Source organism: Phacochoerus africanus, chromosome 11 (assembly GCF_016906955.1).
Source record: "Phacochoerus africanus isolate WHEZ1 chromosome 11, ROS_Pafr_v1, whole genome shotgun sequence".
In the NCBI taxonomy this organism is placed as follows: domain Eukaryota; kingdom Metazoa; phylum Chordata; class Mammalia; order Artiodactyla; family Suidae; genus Phacochoerus; species Phacochoerus africanus.
The window spans coordinates 117,082,394-117,105,229 of NC_062554.1; the positions used below are offsets into that span (position 1 = coordinate 117,082,394).

Below are 22,836 nucleotides of genomic sequence, written 5' to 3' on the forward strand. Positions count from 1 at the left end.
AATGGAGGCTACACTGAGCATCTTAGTTCTAGACTTTCCTGAAGTGAAGAGGTAGTGCTCAGTGGGAAGACTAAATCGCTGTGCTAGGGAATATGCTTATACTGCAGCAGGAAAGAGTGAGGCTAGGTAGGAGAACGAATTTCACAATATCAGTCATGCTGTTTCAAAACATTTAAGGAAATCCTCAAGGCCTGATCATTTCTCTCAAATGTTTCTTTAACGGGTCCTGTCTTCTCCAAGATCAAGGACACGTCAACTTTCACCTAAACAGCAGAGTTAGTCCCACCTGCCTCTGGTCTTGCATTCTTCCAAACCAGCTGTTCTCCATTCCACACAACAGACAGAGGTATCTGTAAAACCAAGTCCTACCATGCCACCCCCTTCCCCAGATAAAGTCAGGATGCTTGCGTGTGGTCTTACCCTTTGCTTGCCAGCATCACCAGTCTAGTCTTAGTTCCCGTCCCGTCCCCACTGTTTTCGGCTCTGTGACTTTGCATATTCTACTTCCTCTGCTTTGACTGCCCTTCTCTCCTCTACTTTATTCCATACTCTTTTTCACCTGGAAACTCTTACCCCTCCTCCAAGACCAGTGCAGGTGTTTCTACCTCTAGAAAGTCTGTCCTAGCCGCAATGGATTCCATGCCCTCCTCCAGGACCACCTGGCAGCCTGGACCCACCTTTAGCTCTGCCTGGACCATCCCACATCGTCACGATCTGTATCTGTCTCCCGGACATTGTTGTCTTCCTTGAGGACAGTTGACCATGTTCAACTTGCTCATCTTCGATTTTTTTTTTTTTTTGCTTTTTGGGAACACACCTGTGCCATATGGAAGTTCCCAGGTTAGAGGTTAAATCGAAGTTACAGCTGCTGCCTACACCACAGCCACAGCAATGCAGGATTCAAGCCATGTCTGTGACCTACACCACAGCTCACGGCAATGACAGATCTGCAACCCATTGAGCGAGGCCAAGGATCGAACCCCAATCCTCAAGGATCCTAGTCGGGTTCATTAACTGCTGAGCCATGAAAAGAACTCTGAACTCGCTCATTTTTGTATACACTGGGAATGGCATAGGAGGGGGTTAGTATATATTGGTTCTGATTGGAATTGAATTCCCTTAGTTTGAGGTAGCCCAGAACAGCAGGATGAAACGACAAGCCTCGTAGGGGCCTCCTGGTCCATGGGAAGGGTACGATCTCATGTGGGAGCGTATATGATGCTCTATTCTATGGGTCCCTAAACCCAATGGGGAATCTTTAAACATCTTCAAGGAATCCTGGAAGCAGCTGAAAAGTCCTCAGAGGCTCATTAAGAATTATAATAATGTGATTGGAAGTAATATTACATCCTTTCAAAAGCCAAAATGATGTGTTTAGGTGAGTGGAAGGGTTATGAGACAGACAGTTCGTGCATCAGAGCATTCAAAGAGTAAATCAGTACATTCCTCCACAGTCAAAGCTGCTAGTGGCTCTTTGGTCTGGCTCCATCCTGGGCCGGGTGAGCCAACCGTTCAGCCCACAGGCCTCGGCTGTGCAGTAACACCCCTGGATCTGCAGGGCAGCCAGGAGTTTTCTGATGGGGTTTTCCTGAGGGTCTGAGGCGGTGGAGGCTATGCAGGAGTTTGGAGGTAGAGCAATAAATTAGACGCTGTGTTCTTGGTTCTCTGATTAAGGTGTAAGAGCCCTTGTTTTGTGTCTTCTGCGGCATAACGCACATCACGTGGGGTCTGCGAACCCACGGGCTGCCTTGTCTAAGTCACGACCCAGCCACCCCAGCCATGGGAATGATCTAAGAAGCCCCTCCCCAGAGAAGTAGTCCCAAGAAAGTATCCCCCGGGGTCATGTGTGAGAGGGACCCCTCCATCTCAGCCACACAGGGGACTCACTCCATTCAAACCCCGGGCATAATGTTAGGGTAAAATACATGGTTTGGTTTTGCTTGTGTAAAAAGACAGAGGACTAAATTTAGTGGCTTGTCTGCAAAACGTTCCCCAGGGAGTCTCTACCCTTTAGAAAGAACTGGAGAGAAATGTCTCCTAAAAAGGAGCAATCCACCCACCAGGGATGCAGGCATCAGACTTTGATCCTCCCTCTCTCAGAGGGGAGCTCTCTGCTGGCACAGGGCTTCCATAGAGAAAGAAAGCAGCAGCTCCATCCCTTCCATTCTTGCTCAAGAGCCTGCAATGGCTCCCCATTGCCTTTAGGACAAAACTCAACCTACTTAGAAAGACCCTCAGGGACTCTATACTCCAACCTCTACTGACACATTCATGGAACAGTGACTGAGAGCCTTCCTGGTAGCAGCGTGATGCCAGGCCTGTGAATGCAGAGATGCCTTGAGGAGCTCACAGTTTCATGTGTATGACAGTTGGTTTTATGTGTCACACTTGGCTAGGCGACAATCTCCAGTTATTCAAACACTAGCCTGCATGTTGCTGCAAAGATATTTTAAAAATGAGATTGAAATCCACAATTAGATAATTGTAAGGAAGGGAGGTTACCCTCAGTGAGCTGGGTTCCATCAGTTGAAAGGTCTTGATAAGAGCAGAGCTGGGGGAGTTCCCTGGAGGCCTAGTGGTGGAGGATTCAGCATTGTTACTGCTGTGGCTCAAGTTTGTTCTCTCCCAGCCTAGGAACTTCTGCATGCTGTGGGCATGGCCAAAAAAAAAAAAAAAAAGAGAGAGAGAGGAGAGCTGGGCTCGCTGGGTGAGCAAGTGACTAGATATAGTTCCTGTGTTATACAGCAGGATCTCATTGCTTATCCTCTCCAAATGCAATAATTTGCATCTGACCCCAAACTTCCAGTCCATACCACCCCCTCCCCACTCTTGCAACCACAAGTCTATCCTCCAAGTCCATGAGTTTGTTTTTTGTAGTTTCGTTTGTGCCATATATTAGATTCCAGATATAAGCTGGTCACCTCTTATCTTCCTGAATTATCTGAGTCACAGGTTCATTATCTGTGAAAAGAGGGTGATCCCCAAAGTCCATTCACCTAAAAGGTGGCAGAATGGAAGACTTCGTATTCCTGTAAGAGCTGGTAGGAAAGGCTCTCTTCAGATGAAAGCAGCCTTATTGGGAATAGATTTGGCAAGTGCTTCTGATAGGAATGAGGTCCTTCTCCCCAGTCCCGGAAATCAGAGGGCACCAGGCTCTGAGGAAGGGGGAGGGTGGCGGCTGTTCTGAAGATGGAAGTACTGTTCAGAGACAGGCAGAGAGAAGTGAGTCAGAAGACGAGAGCAGCATAAGGAAGCCCAGAGACGGCAGAGGTCTGTCCTGCCCAGTGGTGCTTTCCAAGGTCTGTAGTACAACAGCACAGTGCTTGGTGAGAGTGACTTTGTTTTAGTTGGGGAGGAAGGACTTTAAAGAGATCCAAGTTTCACATTGGGATGAGCTTGGTGAGGGAGGGAGATGTCCTGCAAGAAAGGTAGAATCTAAGAGGTAAAGGCAGTAAGGATACTGCCAATTTAACTTTGCCAAAAGTCTACCCACCCGCTGCTTCCGGGATTAGTCAAAATCTTGGAAAAGGCTTTAACTTAATAATCCATGGACTTAAGAGCTTATTCAAAGCAATTTCATCTACATTTCGAGGGGCTTGGTTGACACAAATGGGGGGTAATTATCCCAATGGTTGTGTACATCCCTCATTCCAGCGCTGGCTCCAACCCAGGCACTCACGAGCTGGCAGCATTTCACCCTTGTGTGTGGGGCTCCTGGACTGGGCAGGTTGCATTTCATCTATTGGTGAGCATGGCTGGTCTTTTCAGACAGGCTGAATGTTCCTGGGGTGCTCAGGTAAGAATGAGGTCTCATGCTTCTCTGTGGCCCCCATAATTCTAACTCAGAGGCTGCCACATGGGCATAGAGACTCCTGTGGCTGATGGCTACCTTGGGCTCCTAAGGAGAAGGAGCAGTCAATAGCTGGGATGACAGGGAGTTGTCCTCAGTGGCTATCTGGCAGCTGAACCCCGAGGCCCCACCCCTGGGCCCGGCAGCTGGAGCAGTTAAGTCCAGCAGGACTGTGCCCAGGACCAGGTGCCCTACCCCTAAAGGCCCTCTAGGGAGCTCAAGGCCTGATGAAGGATGGGGTGGGGGGAGGGCCATGGACTCCAGCAGTCCTGCAGCTGGAGAAGACCCCTGGATATCCCCAGACAAGGCAGATAGGAGAAATCCAGCATCAGAAGAGGAAGAGTAACCTCACAGGTCTCCCTGTGAGATCACACTCCCAGGATCCCCAAGAGAAATGAAAATCCCCCTATCTTTCTAGACCCGGGGTGATTGCATGCTCTATTACAGTCCCAACAGCTCGTGCCCTGGCAGAGCTCCTCCCTCTCACCTATCTCCATCACACTCCAGCACTTTCTTTTAGGGAACAGAGGAAAACCAGCCAACCTGCTTTCTGCTTTAAGGGAGACCCATTTCAGGAGCCACTGAAGTGGCCTGTGCCTCACTGCTGGCAGAGTAGACCCTGGCCTTTTTCCTTCCTGTCTGCTGCTCCTTCTCTAGTGACAACGGTGTCATTTGTTGATGAAAGCCAGAGATGCTGAGAAAAACCATGTGGGAGGCAAGGGAGAGAAAGAGCAAAAGGCTCTAGGAAGATAGGACTGATCAGGTGCAGACAAACGACGGGATCTTTCCTTCCCCATCTCAGTGATGTGCTTTCTCAACAGCCATGAGCTCAGAGCCTTCCATCCACTGACCCCACGCTTGGTTGCATAGACTTTTCTGATTATCGAGTCAGACACATGACCCAGCATCTCATCACTGTGTTGCTATTGGCTGGCGGAGCCCGCTGAATGCCGAGGCAGGAGAGGAAGTGAGAGGGGGAAGGGAAGAGTCTGGAGGGAGGATTCATACAGAACCACCTGTGGCCCACGCATTTGCTGGAACTGCTATTGGTTCCACCAAGCCCCTCTTCCAGAGATGTAGTGATAGAGAGGGGACTCAAGAGATGTTGATTCGATCAGAGGTCACTAACTCACGGCTTTACACCACGGAAGGAGTATTTCAATTGTGTAAGGAAGGACTGTTTTCAAGTCCTCTTAGCCATCTGGAAAGGTCCATTTACATAATACCTACATGTCCTCAGGCTGACTGCAAACTGCTTTTATCCCATCATTTAAGGAGATCCCTTAAGAACTACTTTGTTCACCGACTTCAAGCTACAGCCTCTCCCTGACAATAGACAGACGCATCATTTTTCTCTGGAACTGGTGCTTCCCGCTAATCCAGGCCAGCTCGCCCCTACTCCTGGCGCACATTTGCAGGGTATTACTCACTTGACCATTTTCTGTTTCTCTCCTTCTTCTTCCAACATGTGAGGCCCACATTCAGAAGGCCTTTCCATTCCGGACATCCTGGTTCCTCTGGCTTCCACCAATGGCCTCCTTGCTCCTGGCCTGGCTTTTACAATGAGCCTGTTTCTGGAGGAAGAGCAACACAAGGCCTTGAACTTTCATCTCCAGGATTCTCATGCCCCACCTCCTGGCCGGCTCCTACCACCATTCCCTTTCCGTGTTTTCCTTTCTGTACCAAGCTCAGTCTTTCCCCTCCATTTCCACTTACTTCTTTCTTGATTCCTCAAAAGCTTACCCCTCTGTTGGATCAAAACTCCTCTCCTGTCCAGTCTGGCTACAGACGTGGTTTGGGCTTTCCTCCTCTCACCAGGATTTTTGGCTCCTTCAAGACTCATCATCTCCTCTTGATCCTTGCACCTCAACGTGTTGTCCACAAACCAACTGCCAGAGCAGCACCACGGAGCTTGTTAGACCTGCAGAGCATCAGGCCTCTCTCAGACCTACTGAGTCAGAATCCTGATTGCAACAAGATACCCAGATGATGTGTGTGCACAGCAAAGACTGGGCAACTCCATTCTAAGTTAGAAGATGCATTCCTGACAGCCAACACCACGATTGCTTTTGCCCCACTGCATACCCAGAACTGGCCACAATGCCTGGCGAATAGTAGTTCCTCAATAAATATGAGCCGAATGGGTGGGCTTCTGGGCTTTTCTGACCTTATGTACTATGTCCTCTTCTACGAGGCCCTCTGACTCATTCATACCCCCTGTACCATCCCTTCATCTGCCCCTCCCTGCTCCCACATTCTCCTTCTCTGCCACCAGGAACAGGTGACCCAGTGTGATGACTGGCACATAGGAGAAGAGTTTGCTGAAGGTGGCTCAGAGACCCCAGCAGAAGATGTCATCAGGCCGTAGGATCTGCCATGTGAGCCCCAGAGAGGAACCATGTGTGAAGCAAAAAAGGCATCACGATCGCATGACTGTTGTCTTCATTCATCAACCAGCAAACCTCAGATGAGATAAGGACGCTGTGAATTACATGAAGATGCTTATTTGAGAGACAACAAATCCTGGTTCTAAGTGACGCAGAACCTGAGCTCCCCTTTGACTCTACATTCACCCTTTTGTCCATTAAGTGCACACGTACGAAATACTAGTAACAGGGGAGGGGATGATAAAGATACAAAGAACACTAAGATATAAATTGTGCCCTCAAGCAGCTTACAAAAGCCCAGGCAGTGCATCCTCAGCTGTTTCTGAGTCTTTTTGTGTGTCATAGCGCGCCCTCTCATGGGGGCAGCATGAAATCAAATTGAGCTCCTGGCCAGATCACACAAGGATTGAAGGACTGTCAAAGAATAATTCAAAAGGGGGAGGAAGGGAGGGAACACTCAGAGGTGGAAGCTGACCGCCCTGGCAAAGAGGAGGATAGATGTAGAGATAAAAGACAGGAGAGAGAACTAAGACGAAAGGACGGCTTTCTTTCAAAACCTATTCACACTGTAACCCTTTCGTGTACATGTTTTTAAAAGCCCTCCACCTCGTAGTTATTTTGTAAGCAGGGGAGAGACTTCACCCTGGAACTTGCCAATTGTGTGTTCCACTGTGTTCGGAATGTCAAGGGTGGAAGGCTGATAAGTCCACTCTCAGGGGCTCACTCAGTGCCGTCTATTATTCTCCAGTGATTTGTCCTGGACGGAGCAAGCTCTGCAAGGACATACCAGTGGGAGCCCTACCTGCTGAACCCCTTTGGAGCGTGAACAGGGGACAATGGTCCTCACCCACCTCAGGGGGCAGAAGCAGATCTTGCCAAATTCACAAAGCCCAACGTCCTGCAGAGAAACTTCAGGTGATGGCGCCCTGGGCAGGCCAGGTGGGGCAGCTGCACCTCAGGGCAAGTTGCTTGAGTGGGCTGCGAAGCAAGCATGCCAAGCAGGGCAGCGGGGTTTCTGGGTGATTAACATGTGTGCTGGGCAACATTCTGACTAGAAGGCATAGAGCCAAAGATGGAGTGACTTTTGCCAGCTGAGACCATGGATAATCACTGAGAAAAAGCTGATTGCTTAATTACAAGGTGGAATATAAACACAGAGAGGGGAACACAGCAAAAGAGGCGGGGGGGGGGGGTGGGTGGGCAGGGGAACATGGGGAGCTGAGGGTCACTGGATTCTCCTATCCAGGGTTGCCTCAGCCTTGGGCTTCCCAACCCTTTGCTGCCACATCCCAAGCCCCTTGCTGTTTGGTTTGGGTTTTGGGGTTTTTTTGTTTTTTGTTTTTTTTCTTTTTAAGGCCTCACCCACAGCATATGGAGGTTACAGGTCCAGGTTATGGGTCCCAATTGGGGCCACGGCAACGCCAGATCAGAGCCGCGTCTGCAAACTACACCACAGCTCACGGCAATGCCTGATCTTTAACCCACTGAGCAAGGCCAAGTATTGAATATGCAACCTCATGGTTCTTAGTCAGATTCGTTTCTGCTGTGCCACAGTGGAACTCCATCACGCTGGCCACCACCAGGTGAATCAGCTCCTTCCCCTGCAGAGGCCTTGAGGCATGAAAGGCCTGTCTCAAGTGGGTGCTCACCTGGAGTTAACAGCCCTGAGAAGAGAACGTCCAGGAAGACAAGTGTCTTGGTCAGAATTACAGAGGGGCTTGAGTCAGGAAGATTTACTAGCAAATTGCTTAACCTTGTCAATCATCATCTGAGAAGTGGGATAAGAATATGGATTCATGAAGTCGCTGGACCAATTAAACACCTGGAACACAGCAAATGCCCAAGAAATAACTAACCCTATTTTTACAGGTGAGGATTATTTTGGAGCTTAAACATCCAGCATCTCACATGAAGAACATAGGTGTAATTCTTATGTGAAAAGTAATCAGAATTGAGAGACCAATTTCTTCCAGGCCATTTGAACAGTGGTTCTCAAACTTCAGGGAACAGAAAAATCACCCAGGGTGGCCTGGTGAAAATGCAGAGTCCACAGCTACCTCCATGACCCACCCTACACATGACCAACAGATTTGGTGTGTCTAAAGAGAGGACTCCCCCACACCTGACGGGAACGTCTTGTTTGTGGGTCTGTCTGTAAATTCATCAAAGGAGGCAAATATGCTTTGCTCACCTCTGTATCTCAGACCCTTAGCCCAGCTCCTGGAACAGGGGAGGCACTTAGGAATGTTGCTTGAACATTCAATGGGCCCATTCGCCCTTGCTAACAGTATCTGGGAATTTAGAGGAATTCTTAGCACAGACCTACAGTTAGGACCTTTGTTTTACGTCTTACCCAGAGGATGGGTGCTGAATCAGAGCACAAGAACATGATGAAATCCACCTAAACTATTTCATGCCTTTGCTAGCAGCACCTAAGATGAGATAGAGGAGAAAGGGCTGGTTCATACATTCCTAGGAAGAGAACTTACAGAGAAAAATGTACTAAGTTCTCAGAAAAGAATTAAAGGGTAATTTTAAGCCAAGCAAGTCATATAAGGAGGGAAGAAAGGTCATGCAGAAAAAAAATGTGGAAATGCAGAAACAGAATTCCTTGTTCCTTCTACTCTTAGCTCCTGGTTTATGCTCAAGTTCCCGAGGCCTCCATCCAGTTCTGCCACTACCTAACTTCATGACCAGAGGTAACCTCTTGCTTGTCCATCTGTAAATACGAGCAATATCATCTCTACCACGAGTAATAAAAAGCTGTTCTTGGCCCACTTCTCTGACCTTGTCTTCTGCAGACACACTAAACTCTAAACTCTTAGGCTTCCAAGATTTCCTGTTTGCAATGACTTGTGCCATGACTTCTCTCCTTGGTGATTATCTGCTGCTCATCTTTTAGGACCCAGCTCAGGCGTCAGCTCTGCCAGGCAGCCTCCTTGAACGCTTGGTTTCATTTGGATGCTCCCTTCCTCACCCACGGCTTCCCACAGCACCCATTTTAGGACCTGCCATTCTCTTCTGGATCTGTTGCCTTGTCTGTCTCTCCATGAAATTCTGAGTAAAGACTGCCTTATTCACCACTGTGTTCCACCCTTTAACACAATGCCTGGCCCATTACACATGCTCACCAAGTGCTCAGATACTTAGTCAATTAATTAAAATTAACTGGATGGGGAGCTCCCTTCATGGCCCAGTGGTTAACAAACCCCACTAGAACCCATGAGCATGTGGGTTCGATCCCTGGCCTCGCTTAGTGGGTTAAGGCTCTAGCATTGCCGTGAGCTGTGTTGTAGGTTGCAGACACAGCTCGGATCCTGCATTGCCATGAGCTGTGGTACAGGATGGCAGCTGTAGCTCCGATTTGACTCCTAGCCTGGGAACCTTCATAAGCCTTGGGTGTGGCCCTAAAAAAAAAAAAAAAGGAAAAAAAAACCCATTAATCAAATGGGGAATAAGATTCCTGGGTGTGTAAGGAGGGTGGGGTGGGAGACCAGAGCCAAGATACACAATTGCCCAGGATTGTATTACACTCAGGTTTTAACTCCTTGGGGGGGAGGGCAGTGAAGGTCAGGTGCACCAGAAAGATTTTAACAGAACATGAACACAGGGCGGCCCCGCTCTGTGGTCCCAGTAAGAAAGCAAGTTGGGGAAGGATGCAGGGGATCTTCTCTGGAAAGATGTAGAATAGTAATGAAATATCTTTACGCAGCTACAGGCAAAAGTCAACAACAAAACAATAGGGAAGAAAAAGAAAATCTCCACACAGAAAAATCTTTAAAGGGAGGATTTGGGTCACAAGATCCTGGTAGGGGGTTAAGCCCAAGATTTCTCCAATTACAAGTGGGTCCTGTTGAACTTCCTTCCCAGCCAAATGCAAGCAAGACTGGTCTTGCTGAGCTAGAAAGCCCTTGGACAGGACATCAGGGAAACTGCCTTAGATGCTGAACAATATTTTTGTTCCTCTTTCACCGCTTCCTGGCTATAAACTGTCCCAAGAAAACTGTAGGTTTTTGAAGGAAAAGCCCATGTGTCTAAATGGATCTGTATCTTCCTCCTTGCAACCCCATCACACAGGCATACACACACTCAATCTAAAAGGGAGCCAGGCAGCTACAAAAGCTGGATGAATAGTCAGTCAAAAAAGATTTGATTGGAGTGGATAAGCAATGAGATCCTGCTGTATAGCACAGGGAACTGCATCTAGTCACTTAGGATGGAACATGATGGGGGATAATGACAATATGTGACTGCACCACTTTGCTGTACTGTAGAAATTGACAAAAACACTGTAAACCAACTATAATGGAAAAAATAAAAATCATTTAAAAAAAGATTTGAGTAAATAACGACCCACTTCCCTGGGTTCATGTCTATTGACAAACATTTACAAAGTGTTCACTCCATGCCCAGCTCTGCACTAATAGCTTGATAGGCTTTCTTTCATGTAATCCACTCAATTAGTTTATGAGACTGGCATATTCCTATCCCCACATCACTGATGAAGAAACTGAGGCACAAAGAGGCCAAGAAACATGCCCGTTTTTATGCAGGGAGAGCTGTTGAGCTGGGGTACAAACCCAGGCAGTCTGGCCTCTGAGTTCCTGCTCTTAACCATCACTTTCTGCTGAAGAGCTGAAGCCCATGGAGATGCAGAACTGCTACCTGTCCCTGATACCACTAGGTGTGATGGGCGGTCATCCCCTCCCCATATTTATATGGTGAAACCACATTGCCCAATGTGACCATATTTAGAATTAAGGACTTTAAGGAAGTAGTTAATGCTAAAAGAGGGCATAGAGGTAGGATCCTGATCCAATAGGACTGAGGTCCTTAGAAGAAGAGATACCAAGAAGAACAGCCATGTGGAGTTCCTGTTATGGCTTAGCGGAAATGAATCTGACTAGTGGCCATGAGGACACAGGTTTGATTCCTGGCTTTGCTCAGGCGGTGCCATGGGCTGTGGTATAGGTCACAGACACAGCTTGGATCTGCCATTACTATGGCTATGGTAGGCCAGCAGCTTCAGCTCTGATTTGACCTCTAGCCTGGAACCTCCATATACCACCGGTGCAGCTCTACAAAAAAAAAAAAAAGAAAAAGAAAAAGCCATGTGAAGACACAGTGAGAAGGCAGCCATCTATATGCCAGGAAGAGAGGTCCCACCAGAATACAACCCTGCCTGCACCTTGATCTTGAACTTCTGGCCTTCAAACTATGAAAAAAACAAATGTCTATTGTTCAAGCCACCCAGCCATGGTATTTTGCTATGGCAGCCTGAACAGACTGCTACACCAGGCCACCATCCAGCAGGGCACTAAGCTGGACACTTATGATGTGGACAGAGTCCACCTTGAGTGCCTCCTAAGAGCCTGTTTGAGCACCTGCTCTTCTGGTTTCCACCCTCAGCCCCAGGGCTTGGAGCCGACCTCAGCACCCCAGGCTCCAGTCCTGTGTATACCATAGGAGTTTACCTGTCCCATGGCCCACCCTAGTGGTCCAAAGACTAGATTTGCAGTGAAGCCAGTGCTGTGTATCTATGTGGTTGGTTGGTTTGCAGATGAAATGCAAAGGTCTGTGTACAGGGCTTCTAACAGCAGTCATCACCTGGTTCATTTGTCCAAGTTATTAACTCTCCTCCTGTCCCAGCTGGTAACTGGTGAACCTAGAACTTGACCCTTAATCTTCCTGCCTCCAAAGACCAAGGAATCTGCTTTCCAAGGTGACAACCAGCTCATGTGACAACCCAATTTGACACCATACCCATGGTGACTCTCCATCATTCACTGACGGGATTTTCTTTCCAGTTCTACTCACTTTGGTAGGGAAAAAAAAAAAAAAAAGACATAATGTATGTATGTTGTATGTATGCACATATTGCAATCATATTTTTTTCAGCTAAGAGCCGTGCCCAGACACCCACCCATAAGGCCACACTTTGTGAGTGTTTCGGGCTGTGAAATAAAGGGTGGAGTCTGGTGGGCCTCACATTAGTGCTTCTAACAGCTGTGTTTCTCTATTCCCAACCCTGACTCTAATTTCTTAAAAGACAGACAAAATTAGGATGCACAGTTTTAGTGCCAGCCCACAGCACACACTGCGTTCTTAGTAAATATTGACTCTCGAATTCTATTGAATTGCTCTTGAGGTAAAGGGAGACAGGTACCAGGGTGGGCTGGCATGCAGCACACAGAAATCCACATCTGGTATACAAAGACAACAAGCAGGATTACTCCTTCATACATGGCCTCTAGCTCACATTTTGGACCTAGTGATGAAACCTTCAGCAGAAATAGCTGTGTAAGTGCTAGGATGGGGCCAGAATTTTAAGAAGCTGTTAGAAAGAAGCACAGCCCGTGACATCACTCTCTGTGACACAGTGAAGTTGGGGGAGCTACAGTGGCCCCCTGGCCAACTGGGAGTTAAGTTACAAAGACAGCAGGAGCAAAATATGGATCCACACATGAGGGAGTGGGAGAAAAAGGGCCTTCTTGCTGTTCATAGTGTGGGGAGCATGAGAAAAGGGGCTGATTGTGCTCATGACCTATTATCCATCGGGCCTCCCCACCGGCTGTCGTAGCCATGGAAGAGGAAGGGGGGGCTCAGAACCCCCATTCCTGGCTGCCAGTTAAGTGCAGAGACCATGATCTGCCTGCAGCTTGTGGGCTAGACTTACAGCTCATGCTCCACTGTGCAATTTGTAAGCCCCCACTTTGCAAAGCCAACACCGGTTTCTAAATTTAAACAGCTAGAAATGTTCATTTTAAGGCCAAGGATCTGAAGTTAGTCTAAGCAGGGAAAATACCACAATCCCCATTGGCTCACGCTCTCTCACTGTTACAGTATCTGCAATGAACAGTAAAGCTGCAGCCTGTCTCCTAAATGGTGGTGGCCATTTTTTTCAATGAGTTCATCCAAGTAAATGACTATTTTAAGTCCAAGACACACAAGGACACTTATGTCATGGGAATACCCTGAAAGAAGCCAGTCCACCAAGTTCCCAGACCCCCAAAGGGCCTAATTCACTGCATCTTGCAGGGGACGTCACTTCCTGGGACACAGAGGTGAGAGCCCATGTTCTAAGGCCATTGCCAATGACACGAGTGTGTCAGGCGCAAGAGGCAGGGAGCCAAGTTGCTCTCAGCCTGCAGTAAATTAAGCTGGGTGAGCTCGGCCTGTGGATGGGGAGGCAGGTTTCTCTCCACCAGCAAGCTTGCCCCAGAATGATGCAGGGCATAAGAGCAGGAACAGATACAGGAGGCCAAATATCCAGGTGTGCGTAGAAGCTTTGAACTCGCACAACATTCTCACAGTTGGTGGCAGCAGATGCTCCTCAGAGCTGTAGAGGCAGCCAAGCTGGAATGATCAGGAGCAAGGTTAGCAGGGAAGGTGCTGGAAAGAGCAGAGTCAACCTCAAACCTAGGAAAGAACTGCTGCATGGTAGAGAGAGGACGTAGGGGGGTTTAACACACAACAGCTTTCTAAGGAGGGTGTGTGTGCTTAAATCAGAGCTCTCAGTGTTGCTGAGCATCTGGTGGATATGGACAAACCACCGGTGAGCCTTTCTTCCCTAGCATCTTCTATTAGGCCCTACAAGAAGAGTTCAAGGGCCAGAGGCCCAGCCTGGAGTGAGGGGTGAGGATGGGTGCTCTAGAGAGGCAACAGAGCCTTCCAAAAAGCCTGAGGGGCAGATGGCCAACAGGCTTTTCAAAATAGGAAATATTTACTCTTTAATTTGAAGACAAGGATGCTGCAGTGTAAATAAGCAACGTCCAAATTGACATCAAAGTCTGCTTTACACACAAAGATAATGAATCAAAGAAAATAGATGCATTTCCCGGCGGGGTCAGTGTGGGGCAGAGAGAAGCAGCTGATGCCATGGGACAATGTGATGATCCATAAAATAAGCTCATTCCACACAGGCAGGCCCTCGGGGGGAGGCAGCTAGGAGAACTTACACATCCCGGGGAGGGGGGCCATCTTGATGAGGGCATTGAAATTCCACAGGGCGTGCAGCTGCCACTAGAGGAAATAGGAGCAAAACGTTTTAAGGACCAGGGAGATCCATCTATTGTCCAGGCAGGTTATGGGGGAGGGCATTAGACCAGAGGGCAAAGTGGGATGCATGGGGGGCCCTGAATGTAGGAGTCTGATTATCAGAGGAGAATGTCACAGGCAGGGTGGGGTTTGTAGATCAGAGGTCACCCCTGAAGGCCTTATTCTGGGGTTTGGCTTCCAGGGATAGTCTAATGGGATTGAAAGCTTCAGAATCTGACCCTATGGAAAGGAGAAGCTGGGGGAAAAGGAAAGATGCAGCTCACATCTTCCTGTATCTCCCTCACCCTCCGAAGTGGGGACTCTGATAGCCTTCTTCTAAATAGCTCTCCAGGGAAGGGTCCTGGCAAGTCAGGGGGAGAAAGAAAAATGGGAGCCATGGAAGGCTAGGGAGCAGAAGGCCGACATGATGAGATAGAGATTCTAGGAGGAGGATCTGGCCAGGATGTCAGGGTGAGTTTCTGGTGAAGAGACTAGATGTAGGGAGAGGCATTGGATGGCTTCTGTCATAGTTAGACAAGAAAGCACAATGGCTTGAATGAGAGAGGTGGCTGTGCTGATGGTGGAAAAAGTAAAACTCTGAGCATCTCTGCAATGGCTCCACAAATAGTGTGCACCCTAGAGAAGGAGAGAAATCAAAGATTTCAATCATGTGTGGTAGGGAAAATGAGAGTGAAAGTGGTGGAAATAAAGACGGGGGGGGGTGTATTTTTAAAGGAGAAGGCAAGATCATCTCAGAAATGCTGAGTCTGAAGTGACAGCCAGACAGCCAAGTGAAAGTGTCTAATTAGACCTTTAAAATTATAGGATGGAAATTAAGACCAAAGCTTGAGATGTATTTGTGAGTCATTTGCCCAAAGTAAATTAAACTGCAAGAGGGAACCATGTGATAGAAAATTGGAGATGTCTGCAATTACGGAAGGGGAAGGAACAGGGGCGGTCAGAGAAGGCCTAGCCCGGGGAGAGAATGAGACAGAGCAGCAGCAGCAAACTCAGGACTGGTGCAGGAACCAGGGGTCCCTCCCCCTGTGCGTGTCCCTTTCTCACCAGTGCAGAGCAGCGGGCCCAAGGCCAACATGCCCATTTGTCTGCTGAGTGACTGGAGCCCTCTCAGGGGAGAAATCTTGGCCCCTGGTGTCTCTGACGTGCCCTCTGTGTTGACAGAACTCCCCACGAGGAGCCCAAAAAGTGTAAAAAGTAACTGAGTTAGTGGATGTGACTCTGAAGGGCAACAAAATCAATGAACGGAAAATAGTTCATTTTTGTCCCATTGATTTTTGTGTGTGTGTGTTCATTGAGGACACAGCTACACATTGTCATTAAACTAACCACTTTTCAGCGAAATGCTTTAACTCTCTTTAAGACTGATTCCTGAATAACCAATCCTTAAAATAAATTATTTATAAGGCATCTCCTTCTCACAAAATGTGAATTTTTAGGTGATTGCATAACCACAGTGGGGCAGTCAAGCCAAAGCTTTCTTCCCATCATGGCAGAGCCTCACTGTCCCCTCTCCATCAGCCCCACCCTCCAATGGGAAACTCCCCTCCCCTCAGCCTCCAGCCCAGTATGACTTTCCTTCTGATTCCCTGAGCCCCTCCCCCATTCCTCCTGCTCTGAATCCTTTGTCTTCTTCTTGCCTCACCATCTCTCGTGACTCAGCCTCCAGGCCTCCAGAGATTGTCAGTCTTGAACCTTCCCAACATATCAGACAGACCCACCCTCTCAGTTCAGTAGCTGTAGCTCATCAAAGGAGTAGTTATCGTTAAAGGAGGGGGATATTAAATCTTGGGGGCCTAAGTTCTAGGTGGGTTTTTTGTTAGTGTTATTGTTTTGCCTCTTTAGGGCCATACCCAGGGCATATGGAGGGTCCCAGGCTAGAGGTGGAGTTGGACTTGCAGCTGCCAGCCTACGCCACAGCCACAGCAACACCAGATCCAAGCCATGTCAGTCACCTGCACCACAGCTCACGGCAACACTGGATCCTTAACCCACTGAGCAAGGCCAGGGATCCAACTCACATCCTCATGGATATCCGATGGATTCATAATGACTGAGCCACCATAGGAACTCCATAAGTCCTATTTTTAAAATCCCCACCTCTGTTGATCCAGACAAACTTCTCTCTCCCCTGCCCTCTGGCCTCCCTCCCACCTCTCTGATGCCTGTTTACACAAAGATGGAAGAAGGCCTGGAAGAAGCCTCCTGTTTGCCAGGAAGGCTGACCACCCACCTGGAAAGCTGGCTTTTCTCTGCCGGACCCTGCAAAGGAGCACAAATTCTGGACTAGAAGGCATGGCGAAGCGAGCGTGGTAACTTTCAAAAGGGCCTCGAGTTTCATTTAACCTCTGTTTGACCTTTTTTAGAAGATACCTAGTATGTAAAATAACTTTTAAAAATCTTCTCTTTGGAAACTTTCTTACAGGTGGTGGTGGTTTTCAGACCTACCCAGATGGAAAGCATGTTTATTCCTATAAATCCATCACCTTCCTAGTGGGATCCTGCCCAACTCTTCATTTTCTGGGCTGGCCTTTCTCCTAAGCATTTTATCTCCCACTGCCTAGGAGATCCTTCCACTTGGGTCCAATAGTAAATTAAAGCTCAAAATGCCTAGTTTAGGATTTTTATGACTTGCTTCCCCAAATCAGGGCCACATGGCTTCCTTGTTTCTATGAATGAACTACTAGTAGAGGGTCAAAAAATATTTTGTAGTAAATAAAGGAAGAATAGACTGATGGTTTTCGCAGGTCCCTGAGTCCACCAGCATCTCAGGGCTGGGACAGAGAAGGAGTTGTGGCATAGCTGGGCTCCTCCACACTGCTGGGATCCTGATGCCTGGTGGACAAAGCACTGGCCAGTGGGAGGCGGGGGTGCAATCCTCGTGCTGACTTTTGTTAGTCCTGTGACTCAGTAGGAAAGCTGCCATTGAGATTCAAGGAGTAGATAATGAAAAGGAGTGTTAAACAAGAAAAAGAACAGAAAAGGATGTAGATTTGCTAACACAATAAAAAAAGACCTTCGAAATATTCAAATAAAGACGCATAGCTTGTTATTACTATTAAATTAATCTGAGTTCATGGCGTAAAAATGTACAGAGTGGCGATGGGGTTCAGGATGTACTATCCCCAATTATGGCACCTTGGCATATTGAATATCTTAAGCTGAAAAATGCGAGAAAATGGCAGAAGTGGGAAGGTCACCTTGACAACCCCCCCCCCACCCCCCAATTCTTCCCTGAAAGAGATCAGCCCAGAGCCTGGGAACCTCCATATGCTGCAGGTGCAGCCCTAAAAGTACAAAAGAAAAGATAAGGAAAAAACAGGGAATTGGGGGCTGAGAAATCTGTACAAACCTTGTTAAACTAATTCTTATCTTCCTGTTTACTTCTTTACCATTTACTACCCTAGCCCAACACTTTGGTCTTGACAATACTTGACAAGAAGGTATAAAAGCTTCCCGTTCTGGGCACTTGCTCAGATCTTCATTCTCTTATGAAGCCTCCAGTGCATGTACATGTAAAAATGCAATATCATTTGTATAATTTGTTCTTGATAATTTGTGTTTGTCAGCTTAATTCTCACACCCAGCCCTGGACCCTATGAGAGTGAAAGACAGTTTTACCCTTTGCAATCAGGTGAGGGAAATGGGAGTTCCACAGCAGGGTTCTTCAGGGCTTCTTGTTCCCTTAATTACCTGTCTGTAAGGTGAGCTGAAATAATAACCTGAATAAATGTCCCAGTGTTATTAGTTTATTCATTCGGGAAACATTTCTGACTACTATGCCCAAGGCACATCTTAAGTAAGTAATAAAGTAATAAAGTAAGTAAAACAAGGACCCCCCCCTTCCAGTGAGGGAACCACCCAAATCCCCCCTCTTCCAAATTAACCAAAAAACCTCCATAGACACAAAATGTCAGGTGAATACAACAAGGTAAGAATTAAAGGGAGTCCCTGGATGTGAAGAGGGAGCTGATCTTTTATATAATATAGTTCATGCGGGCCTAGAGAGGTGACACAGAGCAGAGTCCTGGAAGAAATGAAGACTGACTTCAAATCAGCATTCTACAGCTCGCATGCCCTGGTTCGGGATGGTTCAGATTTGGCTATTGTGCCAGGGGTGGGGTTCTCAAAGGTGGTGTGGTTGGACTCCATCAAAATCGACTGAAGGACCGCTGGGCCCCCACTGAACACACCATCTTGTTTTCCTACTCCCAGCTGGTGAGGAAGTAACCAAGGGGGACCCTCATACTAGGGTGAACCCAGGTCCTCTTATCCCCTTATGTACCCTCTTCAGATAGACCAAGAGCACATCAGTGATGCAGGAAGGTTCCAGAAAAAGACTGGGGCCAGAGGTGGAGTAGTGTAGCACTGCTGTGATTGGCAGGAGCATCTCCACCATCTTGGCCTGGCTTGGTACTGCCAACACCATCACCTACCAGTGCTCCTCCAAGCAAACTAAATGAGAGAAGGAAACTTTGGTCAACCACTTAGGGGAATCCTATCAACGGTTCAGAAGCAAAAAAGTAGGATCTGATGGGTTTAAGATGTCCTCCAGCAGAATTTTCTCTTAACACTTAGGAATTGTTTCCGATCCCCCTGAATATCCATTCTCCCTGCCCCCATTTGACTTGCCAGGGCCCACGGTTACAGTCAAAGGGAGGTTTTATATTTTAAGTTTAATTGCATGTGGTATTTAGCCTTTCCTTTCTTTCTCTTATTACTTCTTCACTTCTTCCTTTAGTTTTCTTTCTTTCCTTTTTTTTTTTTGCGTTTACTCTGACTCATAAAGAATAAATCAGTTCTCTGAATCTCTGAGTCAACTCTTTTTGTAAACTCAAATCTGAAAGTGGAAACATGGGTAATTAAGCAGGAGATAGGGAGGAAGAAAAGTCAGACTAATAGAAGAAAAGGCCACAAATGGAACAGTAATTGATACTTTGATGATGCTCTCCATTATCCAACCCCTCTAGGAACCCCCGGCCTCAAGCTCTTGCAATAGTGAGTTCAGCAGTTCTTTCTATTACGCCTGGGTTTTAGAAAATATTTAACAAATTTGTTTAACTTAATGTGGTATCAGATCCTAAAACCAGTCACACAAATTTTGCTCTGTTCTGAAGGTGTTTAATAGTAAAAGGCAACTGAGTATTGGGGGTTTCTCCTATCTCAGTCAGTGGCTTTTATAGAACCAGGGAGTTATCTTGAATGTCTTTATCTCAATCCCCATATCCAATAAGTTATCGGGAACTGCTTCCTTTTCCTGTGTCAATGTTGAGCTGTCTATGGAGTAGTTAAACACAGATATTAGAGGAAAAGAAGCATGTATTTCTGTGTGTTAAGATTACATAATAAGCAGGTGCCACACAAGAAGAAAGAAGTAGTTACATTGCTTAGCATGCATTTAAACAGGACATGTTAATTGCTTGAGATTTTCATAGAAATATATTTTTATTTCATTTGGTGAGGCTGACTGGTTTATAAAAGTGATCCAAAGGTATGCATGAGTGCTTTTTATGTCTTTTTCCTGAGGTTTTGTGTATCTCTATTCATTGATAATAGCAGAGAGGAGAAATGGCTGGCACGTTTTATCATTTTATCATTATGCAAATAAATAAATCAGCTCTTCAACAACTTTCTTAAGATAAATTGCTAATTTCCACTGAAAAAGAAAAGGCAGAAATCCCTTATAGAATGACCTTGGTCCCAAGCTGTTTTGCAAAAGCAAGTCTTTTCTTTAGTTCATTTCTAGAACTTACATTTCTTCTGGTAAGCCTTGCAAAAGGCAGCATTTACATACATGTGCATAGAGACAGATTGATCAGTAAAGTCATGGTAAAATACCAACAGGCTTTCTTCCTATTATTAGTGCTAAATTTGGGGAGATTATGGAGAATTTCTCCATATAATTTTTTTAGGCAGCTGTGAATTCTAGAACAGCTTCCTGAAGATCATGGGACCTCTTCTGTTGCCAAAGCCTGTGGCATTTCTTCATCTTAGTACTCTCTCCTTACAGGCTCAGAATTGTGCCTCAGTGCGGTGTTTCTAGGTTGCTACCGTGACTCTTCCAAAATTCCCTATGGTGGGTCTGAAGGATAGTTTCTAGGTGTTATGGAAAAATAAGATAGAGGAACAGCAGTAGAGCCAGTATTTACCAAATTCCAGTGAAGGAGTGCAACTCTCAACAACTAAATGGTGAACCTACTCATCACTCAACTGAAAAACTCAGAAAGTAACTCCTTCTATTACTGCCTTGGGCCAGTGTGCATTTTAACGAATAGCCCCCAATATATCTGCAACATCTTACCAATAAAACCTTTCAACCTGCATCCTCAAACTTCTGAGAAAATTTGGCCAGGAATCTAAAAGCCTCCCTCTTCACACACAAGGACAACGACCTTGGCTGAACCAAGAGGACATGAATTCCATCACTGCCTCCCTCGTCAGACACTCCAGGCTCTTGTCCAGGAAAATTCAGGGCAATAACTCCTTACGTTACAAAAACACCTTCTCATGCACAGCATTGCCACAATGTCTCCAAAACTTTTAAAGACAAAGTACAGAGATAAAAGAGTGATGTAGACAAAGCAGACTGGGCTAACTAGGTCGGCATTTAGGATCCTGCTAGAGATTTTTCTAGGCCATAGACAGCTGGCCCAAAGGCTCTCGCTGTTCCACAGCCTCAAGGAATCAATACCTAAGAAACACCTGTTTGGAAACTCCATTCAAGTGGCCTCCCCCTAACTCTCACCTTAGGCGGAGTGTCTAAACCCACTGTAGAAAAAGAGCAGATAGGAAATCCCAAGAATCCCACCAGCCTTACAGATTGGACCCAAATCAAAATCTTCCTGAAGCATTTTCTCCTGTTTAATACAAACTCCTCTAAAAGGAGCAGCACATTAAGTTATTATCAGTAATTTCCATGTCACAATTGTAGTTACTAACTTGTTCTAAAGCTAGTGGCCTCTGGTGGAGGTAAGGGGCGGGGACATTAAATGACTTCAGGAACCCCTGACATCTCTGTACCACAGATACTGTCTAAAAGCTGCTTTTCAATATCACACTGGAAATCCTAGCTAACACAGTAAGACAAGATGAGGAAATAAAAGACACACAAATTAAGAAGGACAAAAGAAAACTGTCTTTGTTCACACATGACAATCATCTATGTAGAAAATACAAAAGAACTGACCAAATTAAAAAACAAAGCAAAACAACTAATGGAACTAATAAGTGATTAATAAGTGATTATAGCAAGTTTGAAGGATAAAGGATTAATATACAAAAGTCGATTGCTTTCCTACATACTAGCAATGAACAAGTGGGAATTGAAATTAAAAAACACAACACCATTTACATTAGCACCCCCAAAACATGAAATGCTTAGATATAAATCTAACAAAATATGTCTAAGATCTATGTGAAGAAACCACAAAACTCTGATGGATGAAATCAAGGTAAATGCAGAGATAATCCACGTCTCTGGGGAGGAAGACTCAATATTATCAGGATATCAGTTCTTCCCAACTCAATCTATAAATTCAATGCAATTACAATCAAAGCCTGGCACATTATTTTGGGGATACTGACAAACTTATTCTAAAGCTTACTTGGAGAGGTAAAACACCCAGAATAGCCAACATGATATTGCAGGAGAAGAAAAAGTTGGAGAACTGATACCCCCCGCCTTAAGAACTTATTATAAAGCTATAGTCATCAAGACAGTATAGTATTGGTGAAAGAACAGATACTTCAATGGAACAGAATAGAGAATCCAGAAATAGACCAACATATAGTCAACCCAACTTTGACAAAGGAGCAAAGACAATACAATGGAGAGAAGAGAGTCTTCTCAACAAATTGCATTGGAACAGGTGGACACCCAAATACCAAAAAAAAAAAAAAAAAATCTAGACACATATCTTACACCCTCACAAAAATTAACTCAAAATGGATCACAGACCTAAATGCAATACACAAAACTGTAAAACTCCTGGAAGGTAACATAGGAGAAAATCTACATGACCTTGGATTTGAACATGACTCTCAGATACAACAACAAAGTCATGATCCATGATAGAAAGAATTGATAAACTGGACTTCATTAAAATTAAATATATGTAATACTACTGAATATTAATATTAATAATATTCAATTTTAGATTATAGCATTATTGAATTCACAATGGCTTTTCATCATTCTTAATTTTCTCAATGAACATGCAAGAAAAAGCAGCTGCTTCTGTGTGTGTGGATTGTGGGCCAGGCTTGAAGGATGTTAAAGATGAATGTTTGTGTCCCACCCACCCACTCCCCAGCTCACATGTTAAAGCCCTATCTTCTTTTAATTTTTTGTCTTTGTAGGGCCGCACCTGAGGCATATGGAAGTTCCCAGGCTAGGGGTCAAAATGGAGCTGTAGCCGCCAGCCTGTGCCACAGCCACAGCACCGCGGGATCCAAGCCATGTCTGTGACCTACACTACAGCGCATGGCAATGCCAGATCCTTAACCCACAGAGTGAAGCCAGGGATCGAACCCTCATCCACACAG

The 22,836-nt window shown here is 46.2% G+C and overlaps 2 long non-coding RNA genes across 2 annotated transcripts in view; both read right to left on the reverse strand.

The window, feature by feature from the left end:
• Positions 1 to 770, reverse strand: part of LOC125111200 (uncharacterized) — a 235,193-nt gene extending 234,423 nt beyond the window's left edge. The window contains exon 1 of the long non-coding RNA XR_007130842.1: positions 678 to 770. This is a non-coding gene — a long non-coding RNA (uncharacterized LOC125111200). The remainder of the gene's footprint in view (positions 1 to 677) is intronic.
• Positions 771 to 5,286: 4,516 nt separating this feature from the next.
• Positions 5,287 to 22,836, reverse strand: part of LOC125111833 (uncharacterized) — a 76,322-nt gene continuing 58,772 nt past the window's right edge. The window contains exon 6 of the long non-coding RNA XR_007130949.1: positions 5,287 to 5,424. This is a non-coding gene — a long non-coding RNA (uncharacterized LOC125111833). The remainder of the gene's footprint in view (positions 5,425 to 22,836) is intronic.